Here is a 10,626-nt window from a genome sequence, read left to right as displayed (position 1 = left end):
CCACCGCAACTCGCCACCACTGCCTAATGCACTGGTAGGATTTGCAAGGCCTTAATGTTTAAAATAAAGGGGAGAAATAAGGACTTCTAACATTACAGTAAATTCAAATTCAGTCTATATAGTGTTATGCTTTAAATTTTCAGGGCCACTGGGGTATGAATAAAAACTCCTGCAGCTAGCTCAGCATCTGCCCAAATGGCCACCCAATTTTGTGCTTGAAACCCAGGGCCCTGGTGGTGTAGGCACCCGAGGGAATCTCCTGGTCTGTGGTTTGTGAAGACCATGGGAAAAGCATAGTATCTGGGCTGGATAGCACCGTTCCTCACAGCACAGTTCCTCACAGCTTCCTTTAGCTAGGGGAGGGAGTTTCCTGACCCCTTGTGCTTCCTGGGTGAGGTGATGCCCCACCCTGCTTTGGCTCACCCTTCCATGGGCTGCACCCGCTGTCCAACAAGTCCCAATGAGATGAACCAGGTACCTCAGTTGGAAATGCAGAAATCACCCACCTTCTTTGTTGGTCTCGCTGGGAGCTGCAGACCAGAGCTGTTCCTATTTGGCCATCTTGCCAGTCCTCCAAGTCAAGTTTAATTATACAAAAACCCCATATATGCTTAGAAGAACTATAGCAAGTCCACCTCAGATACTACTAAAATAGACTTAAAAGATCAGAAAGATTGTAACAATATTTATTTTTATTATTAAAAAACACACATTTGGAGGATATTTGAAAACAGTAAAACAAAATGAAGAAAATTAAAATTACCCATAATTGTGTCACATAGAGGTAACTGGTAATTTAGCTTACATCTTTCCAGTCATATATATTGCTTAGTAGAATTGCATTCACACTCAATAATTTTATTTTTCACATGTCTTCTGAAGTTTTTTAAACTCAGCATTTTATACTTTAATGAGAACAGCCAGTTCTCAGCAATTCACACTAATAGATCAGAAAACATTCAATGGCATTAAAAAGTCAGAGTTAACTTGAGAAAAACCACTGGATTTGGTTTTTGAGTTGTTTACATATTTGTTTATGGATGTGAGTGTTATCCTGTTAATTTTGGTAATATTCTCTACACACACGCACACACACACACACACACACACATAAAAACAAAGCTTCTCTGTGAAAGTTCATTCTTGGGGAATGTGGAAAACTGCCCAAACATTGTTTATTTTTTTCATTCAGGGCCACCTCAACTTGTTTCTAAACCCCTCTCAGCAACACGTCTGAATAGACTGACCTTTGTCAGTTCTCTTCCTGGGTTATACTCAGCTTTATCTTTTACGTTTTCTGATATCTACTCGTGTGAATAACCAGAAAACCTTTGTATATGTGTAGCTGGTGCCATCTGCTTTTGTGAAGAATACCTCATTTTTCATTAAATCATAACTCAGATATCACTGTTTCCTGGAAGCCTAGTAGACAGCAGGCATTCGAATGCTAGTTGAGTCAAACTGACCTCAATTAGTCAGCTCAGGCTTCCATAACAAAATACCATATACCATGTGGCAGAAACAACACACACGTATTTCTCTGGAGGCTGGAAGTCCAAGATCGGTGCCAACTGTTTCAGTTCCTGGTGAGGCTTCTCTCCCTGGCTTGCAGATGGCTGCCTTGTCCCTGTTCTCATATGGAAGAGAGAGAGAGAGATCTCTCTCCTCTTACAAGGCCACCATCCTTTTGCATAAGGACTTCATTTGAATTTAACTACCTGCTAAAGACCCTGTGTCCAGATACAGTCACACTGGGGATCAGAGCTTTGACATGTGAATTTTGGAAGGAGACAATTCAGTCCATAGCATGACCCATCATTGAAATAGTAAGATGTAGTATACCTAATAGATTTGACATGACTTTGTTGCCATTTAATAGATTTGACCTGACTTTGATGGCAATTAATAAAGCCACTTCTATTGAAATAGGCAGTGCTGTGAGTAGTATGACTTGGTGACACCTGGAAGTTTCCTATTGCCTCCATCAGCTGTGACAGAGCCTGAAATATCTTCGTTGTGATTACGCTTGCAATTTCTCCACTGATTTTCTGTAAAACTGAGGGAGTTTGGGGAAGTAGCAAACATTAATCTTGTTCTTCCAGTTGTCGTGGGGATGAGTCAGCACCACCTTTCCTTCAGGTATTGGCCAGGAGAGGGAAAAGAAGGGAACAGAGAGCAAACTGAAGCTATGTCCTACCTATTTGCCTACCATAACGTGGTGATGCATGGCAAGATCCTTGTAGTTGAAAGGTTTAATTCAGGAACAGCTGGGTGCATATCTACCATGTGGTGAGACTTGTGCCAGACGCTATGGGGAATATCTAAGAAGAAGTTGGGCTTTTGAACTTTGAGAAATTTGCAAACGTTGGATAGGACAAGAGTTACACACACGAGAGAGTTAAACAACTGAGTAAGAGAGGCAAAGCAGTGATAGAAAAGGCACAGGCCAAGGAGACAGCCCGGCTTGAGCTGCAGTACTGTGTTTGATTAAGGGTGAGATACTTAGGTTCACAAAGGCCCAGTTTCTTCATCAGCAAAATGAGGGATCAATGCAAAGATTAGAGTAAGGACTTCAGTTAATTACACAAACAGCTCCTGGTGGCCTCTGGTAACTACTAACAGTAACCGATGAGTTCACATCGCATGAAAGCCATCCTTCCTAATCTGAGGTAACGCAGGACAAAATAGATAAAATCTCATGTCACAGTTTCAAGTCCTGATAATTGTCATGAGCAAAAAGAGAGGACATTTGGGTTTGGGGGAGGAACACCTTAGAGAACAGGAGGCTTAAGACGGCTGCCCGTTAGTTCACTTACTCATTTAGTATGCACCTATGATATATCAGGTTTTACAGCAAGTGCTAAAAACACAAAAATGAGCATGAGATTGCTTTGTTGCTAAGGCGCTCAAAGTTTAGTGGAGAAGGCAGTCTTGTAAACAAATAGGTAAAATAAGTGTTGAAGGATGGTAGAAGTAGCAACAAAGTTTTCACACACACACACAAAATACATGGCTGACTCTGGTCTCGTCTCTCATTCTACATCTTAATGGGAATATTGAGATGAGTGCTTCCCCAGAGCTCAGGTCTGAAAAATTCAGTAGAACATAAACTTCTAAAAATGTTCTGACTACTCATCCATAAAAAAGAATGAATTAATGGCATTTGCAGCAACTTGAATGAGATTAGAGACCATTATTCTAAGTGAAGTAATTCAGGAATGGAAAACCAAACGTTGTATGTTATCACACTTAAGTGGGAGCTAAGCTATGAGGATGCAACGGCATAAGAATGACACAGTGGGCTTTGGGGACTCAGTGGGAAAGGGTGGGATGTGGGTGAGGGATAAAAGACTACAAATTGGGTGCAGTGTGTACTGCTCGGGTGATGGGTGCACCAAAGTTTCACAAATCACCACTACAGAATTTACTCATGTAGCCAAACACCACCTGTTCCCCCAGTAACCTACGGAAAGAAAAAACAAAACAAAAAAACGCTTTGCTCTGTTTTGTGAAGGGTCCAATGTCGGCCTTCAAGTGGCCTCAAAAATCAGAGACACAGAAATGTGCAAAGCAACTGGATATAAGACAGCACAGGGTGGTGGGAGCCAGGGCAAGGTAGAAAACATACTCCTCTTAGAGGCATTCAAGTTTTATAAAACATGACACTCCCCAAGTGAAATACCTCTGAAGATCTGACTTGTCTTATCAGATGCCTGTCTTCAAATTCAAGTCTCAGTGCCACCATGACTATCCCCTAATTTATTCAATGGTATGTCAGGCATTAGCTGTTCACTGAAAACTGCTAACCTTAATCATTGTTCCTTGAAGGAAATATTTTTACTCCCTATTGTAAAGACGTTGAGTAGTCTTTCATACCCCCTTCTGTGAACATGAGAAAATTATACTTTCTCACCTTCTTTCAGTTAAGCAAAGCTACTCGTTCTGGCCAATGATGAGTGCGTTTAACTGCTGGTACAAGGCTTTACAACATTTGCTTTTGGGGCCACAGTGATTACAGAGGAGGCCTAATGTTGAGATGGCTGAGTCTAAAAACAGGCAACCTTGATCTTGTGTGCTTATTGGGAGGATAGTATTGAAGAGACAAATATGGTCGTAGCAAACTGCATATATGGGACAGTTCACCTTTTGAGATTACTTGTTACTGTAACACAGATTAGCCAGTCCTAACCAAAATGATCCCATAACAAATAACATTCAGATTGTCTAAGGCTAATGATGGAGATACAATTTCAGTAGGGGTTAAGGCATTTGGACTTCACAGTCCCATTTCACAATATTGACCAAGATTTACATTCTCCGTGGGGGTGGCTCTACAACTGATAGAATCACAATAATCTCGGCCTTGGGGGAATGCGCTTACGCCTCCTACCAGTGGACACACGATTCTTCTCTTAAACTATATGGCCCTTGAGGGTAGAGAGCATATTTTAGCAGCTAACAATTTTTGAGCCCTGAAGCAGGCATGGCAAGTATGGTGTTAAGTGCTTTGACTAATTTTTATTTTAAATGCTCAGAGAAACCATGTAAGAGAAGTGTAATCATCCCTTATTTTATAGCTGGAGCGGAGGGAGTCTAACTGACATGACTGCGCGCATAGCTAGATCTTGATGAAACATAGACTGACTTTGGCGGCCAAGCCCAAGCCAAGCTCAGGGAGATGGCTTTGTCCTTCTTCCTTCCAAACTGCCTGGGACTCAGCTTCTGAGTTTCTGGGTTTTATTTGTTGTTGTTATTTGTCTGTTTCAATCCGTGAAGCCTGTTCCCCTCTTGATGATGAGAAACTGTGAGTGCATGTCTTCTTTGGAGGAAGTGGCTTGTGGCCTTGCCCTGTGATCCTCTGATAAGAATATGTTCTCAGAAATACAACCCAATAGACCAAACTTTCACACAAAGATATGAAATGAGAGAAGAAGGAAGGAGAAGACAGATGGATAGAGATCTTCATACACACGCAAGATGGGGAAAGGAGAAAGAGGAATTTGCATTCTTTCATTGGAATATTACATTCTTTCATGTCTAATGCCAAACATACAAATATAATAATATAATAAGAGAGTAATAAAAGTGGTGTGAGCACAACTCAGCAGAAAGATTGGCTAACCCAGGGGGGTGACAGAAATGTTACTAGAGGTGTCAGTGGTGCACTGAAGTTTAAAAGAGTATGAGAAATTTTCCAGGCTGTCAAGGCATGGGGATTTGATGAGAGTGTTTGCGTTAGTTATTGTTGTTGATGGGGGTGGCGATGGTGTGTGTGTGTGTGTGTGTGTGTGTATGTGTAGAAAGAAAGAGAAAGAGAGAGAGAGAGAGAGAGAGGAGTTTTTAAGTACTGTATGTATTTTAAGGAGATTGAATAATCTAAGGTTAGGAGCATTTAAAATAATAGCAGAATAAAAGTCAAATACTTAGAAACACAGAGCAATGAGACAAAATGACCTCTAAAGGGGCTTTTAAGTATGTTTCAGTCCACAAAGGGTCTCTATAGCCCCTATTCTTATTTTTATTCCCACCATCCCCCAGAACTTTCCATTCTTAGGTGACATCCAAGGCTCCATCCATTCCTGCTCCGGCCTACCTGCCACCTTTATCCATAAAACCTGCTGGTCCTACCAAGTCAGACAATCTATTGTCAGGAAAATGTTTTATGATTCTCTTCTTCTGCAGTCTTGCTGGAGCTCACTTTCCCCATCTTACTGTCTCAGGTCAGGTTCCCTGGGAAACAGGCTCTTGAGATGGAGGTTGGCTGTTAAGAGATGCTTAGGAAGGGTTCCTGTAGAAGAATGAGGAAGCAGGGGAGCTGGGATGCCTTTGCTGGGGAACTCTGGGGCTAGGGAGCCCTTCAGTGTGGTCCCAAGGTATGCCAAGTGGGGCAGGCATTAGCCTTGCCTGGATCAGGCATTAGCCTTGCCCGGATCAGGCAAACTGTTTTGGAAGCAGCTTTACAGGAGGCAGCTACCTTTGACCAAGGTATTGATTCCTGGGATTCCTGGGATGCGAGCCTTCCACATCCAACAGTCCCAGCTCATGGGATCATGACTGCCTTGGTTCTGTAGCGAATCTGCATGAAGCACTCAAGCATCCACCTTGCGATATACCACCTGAGCCCTGTTCAGTAGGTGGAGCAGCAAGTCCTGTTTCTCCCCCGTGGCTCTTTATTTTAAACCTCATGTGTTACCACATGGCAGCGTTCGCTAGGAATGAGCAGTGGGCACCTGAGTTGTTGTCCAGGACACAGACCTGGATTCTGTACTGTGTTCCCCTTCCACCTATCTGCTACCTGAATTTCTTCTAGGTTCCCATCTTTTCCTAGCTCTTGGCTATCTGCCTCAAATGTGCTCTCATGTCTAAGACTGAATAACTTACTCTGCCTACCTAGCACTGTACTTGGGCTCTCCTTCAAGACTCAAGTACCTATGAATTACTGCTACTCAAAACCAGTTTACAGTGAATGTGTTAGCTTTAGTTGTTAGTTTAGGCAAGATCATGCTGCACTAACAAATAAACCCTAAAATTTCAATAGCTTAATGCATGCAGGTTCAGATTCTCCTCAGAATCATCTTACCAGTGGGCAAGCCACAGATCCAGCGGACTCCATTTGGTGGTCCCACCACCTCCATATGTGGTTCTATCACTGGGATGGGGATGGGCAAGTTCAGTGTCATGAAGGTCTTCTCTTTGCCTTGGCCCAGAAGTGAGGCTTGTGTCTACAGTCTATGGAACAAAATGAGTCACATGCCCTGGCCTGACTGTGAGGCCAGAAAATCTAGGAAAGTGCGCGGTTATTTAGTGAGCATTAAATGTTTGCCCACGTGAAGTCTGTCTGCTGTTAAATATAATCATTCTTGGAGACTTGAGAAAGCCTTTAAAAATTTTGTCAAGCCCCAGGGGCCATATTCAATTGATTACTATAGAAAGGCAGTGTAATAAAAAGTTAAAAGACCTCTGAATCAGCCTTCTGTAATAGTACCATATGTGCCATGAGCAAGCAGGGATCCCGGATCTGGCACAGCCTCGGTAAACCTCCGTGTTTCCATAAGTGAAGTGAAAAGATCAGACAAAACTTTCTCTCGGGTCCTTTTCAGTTCTAAGTAGACTCTATGGAGCTTGCATTTGAGCCATGCATAGAAGATCTGGTTAATAGAGAACCATGGAATGTTCTTTCTTACATCCAACAAATGTAATTTCTTACATTCAACAAATTTTAATTAAGTGTCTAGAACTTATCTTGCCATTGCTGGATATGATGGCAAACAAGAAAGACACATCTCTACTTTCTAGGAGAATGCTAGGAAAAATATCTTTACTTTTAATTCACATGTTAATGTTTTCATTTATTGTCATTTATCTTGCCACCTCTGTGTAACACTTTTATTTTTATTATAACGCTTGTCCTCTGAGTTGTAGTCACGAGTAGACACTTTCCATGTGCTTGTATTAGTTTGCTAGGCCTGGTGAAATAAAGTACCACCTTCCAGGTGGCTTAAACCACAGAAATTTATTGTCTCACAGTTCTGGAGGTGTATTAGGGTTCTTCAGAGACACGGAATCAATAGGGGAGAGAGAGAGAGAGAGAGAGAGAGAGAGAGAGAGAGAGAGAGAAAGATGGTGGATAGATAGATAGATAGATAGATAGATAGATAGATTTATTATGGGAATTGGCTCACATAATTATGGAGGCCAAGAAGTCCCACGATCTGCTGTCTGCAAGCTGGAGACTCTGAAATACTGGTGGTGGAATTCAGTCAGAGGCCAAAGGGCTGAGAACCTAGGGGTGGAGTGGGGAGGGGGAAGCACGCTATCATGTAAGTGCTGGAATCCTGAGGAATCCTGAGGCCCAAGAACCAGGAGCTCTGAAGTCAGGGGGCAGGAGAAGATGGATGTGCCAGCTGGAACAGAGGGAGCATCTGTGCCCTTCCTCCTCTTTGTTCGGGCTCTCCAGAGATTGGGTGATGCACGTGGGTGAGGGCAGATCTTCTCTAAGAATTCAAATGCTGATCTTATCCAGAAACACTCTGAGAGATGCACACAGACATACTGTCTTACTAGCTATCTGGGCGTCCCTTAACCCACTCAAGTTGACACTTAACATCAACAATCACAGGGGGCTAGAAATCTAAGTCAAAGCTGTTCCTTTTGAGGGCTGTGAGGAAGAATCTGGTCCAGGCTCCTCTTCCAGCTGCTGACGCTTTGCTGGTCATCTTTGGTGTTTCTTGGCTTGTAGAAGCATCACCCAAATCTTTGACTTCAGTTCACCTGGTGTTCTCCTTGTGTGTGTCTGTGTCCAAATTTCCCCCTTACATAACACCAGTCATATTGGATTACAGCCCACTCCAGTATGATCTCCTCTTAACTAATCATATCTGCAATGACCCTATTTCCAAAGAAGGTCACATTCTGGGGTACTGGGGCTTAGAACTTCAGTGTATGAATTTTAAGGGGACACAAGATGTCCGTGACAGTGCTGTGTTAAGTGACGGGAAGGATGAATTTCCTTCTTCACTTGCACTTTCTTTCTTGAAGTTTTGTTTGAAGCTGCTTGGAGACATCTCTGCATCCTGTCTTATGTGGATGCCACACCCACTGCAGAGATTACTTGAGATGTCAAGGTTGGAAAAGAAAGAGAGGGTGCTTTTGAAGGGAGGAGGGTAAGAGTACAGACAAGGGAAGCTGTCAATAAAGCTTGTCATTGTCACAATGTCACATGTGTCACAATTGTCACACTGCCAATAAAGACATGCCCAAGACTAGGTAATTTATAAAGAAAAAGAGGTTTAATGGACTCACAGTTCCACATGACTGGGGAGGCCTCACAATCATGGTAGAAGCCAAGGAGGAGCAAAGGCACAGCAGGCAAGACCATTTGCAGGGGAACTCCCCTTTAAAAACCATCAGATCTCATAAGACTTACTCGCTGTCACGAGAATGGCACAGGAAAAACCCACCCCCATGATTCAGTTACCTCTCACCGCATCCCTCCCACAACATATGAGAATTATGGGAGCTACAATTCCAGATGAGACTCAGGTGGAGGCACAGCCGAACTGTATCAGAAGCTTTGCCAAGAAGACCCTGAGAGTAGCGGGAACTCTCCTCTGTTCCTTGGCATTACCCTGGGAAGGCTGTGTGGCTCACCTGGGGACTGTGCCTCTGGCAGGAAAGCCTTGTGCAGTCTGCTCCTGAGCGAAGGCATGGCTTCCTGAATGAGACGGTCAGTAGCACAGACGGGCTGAAGATGAGAGGTCACATTCCACATTCCCAGAACCATAATGTCCCCCAGATTCCTGTGTGTCCCTAAAGAGAGAGAGTCAGAATGAGAACTGGCATTTAATTTCCTGCTACCCTAGAGAAACAAGAAATGGAATTTGTTAATTTTTAAAATTAAAAAATGTGAATTTTCTATATTTATGGAATGTGTGATTACAAATTCACACCAACTCCCCTGTCTAATTTTTTTTCCTTTTTTTTTTTTTGTTTGAGACTGAGTTTTGCTCTTGTTGCCCAGGTTGGAGTGCAATGGCACAATCTTGGCTTACTGCAACCTCTGCCTCCCGGATTCAAGTGATTCTCCTTGCCTTAGCCTCCCGAGTAGCTGGGATTACAGGCATATGCCACCACACCCGACTAATTTTGTATTTTTAATAGAGACGGGTTTCTCCATGTTGGTCAGGCTGGTCTCGAACTCCCGACCTTAGTTGATCTGCCTGCCATGGCCTCCCAAAGTGCTGGGATTACAGGCATGAGCCACCAAGCCCAGCCCGTTGTCTAATTTTTTTTTAAAAATTCAAGTGTGAGTCTGAGCTTCCCTTGATTTTGTGTCTAGAAGAGGTGTCAGAATGGCTGTCTGCTTTCCCAGCCTCTGGGCCTTTTGCTGCAGCACTGAGTTGCCAGCCTGCTTCCCATGAGCAGAAATTTTACCCGTCTAGGTAATCAGGAAGCGCTTGTTCAATGAGTGAAGGGTGAGTCACACTGCATTGGCACAAACACTTGGCAACAATGAGTGTCCTTTACAATGGGCTCTATGGGACAGCCCTTTGGGGGAGATGGGCCAGCCAGACCTGAATAGAGGGCTGGATTGAAAACTGACAGTGACAGCTGGAAGTGAACTTGAGAGACCCAACAAACTTACTGTTGGAGAGAACTAGGGCAGCTGCTCAGAGGCACAGCTCAGAGGAGAGGATTTCACTCAGTATTTATTGAGCGCTTATTATGTTCAAGGCCCTAAGAGGGAATATGTAGAAAAACGCTGTTCTCTAGAATCTTAATATCTAAGCATCAGAGAGTGAATGCCACAAACAATAAGTGTGGCAGATGCCATGACCAACATAGACGAAGACTAAATATTACACCAGCTCAGAGATCAGAGATCTGGGGATGGGGAATGCCATGATAGGCCGGGAAGTCTTCGCAGAGAAAACTGCATCTGAGTGCCTTTTGAGGCCTGCTGCAAATTGTACTTTCAATGCCAGTGGCCCCTCTCACTATCTCCCCAACAATGATTGCATTCACAAAGACAGAGCAGGGGAATGAAGTCACATGTGTTACCACATGAGCAATTACAAGTCTCAGTTGGGTTAGGGCGGTTTTGCACCTTAACTCGCTTCCTGCAGC

Source organism: Mandrillus leucophaeus, unplaced genomic scaffold (genome assembly GCF_000951045.1).
Source record: "Mandrillus leucophaeus isolate KB7577 unplaced genomic scaffold, Mleu.le_1.0 Scaffold1110, whole genome shotgun sequence".
NCBI lineage: Eukaryota > Metazoa > Chordata > Mammalia > Primates > Cercopithecidae > Mandrillus > Mandrillus leucophaeus.
This window is presented reverse-complemented; position numbering follows the sequence as displayed.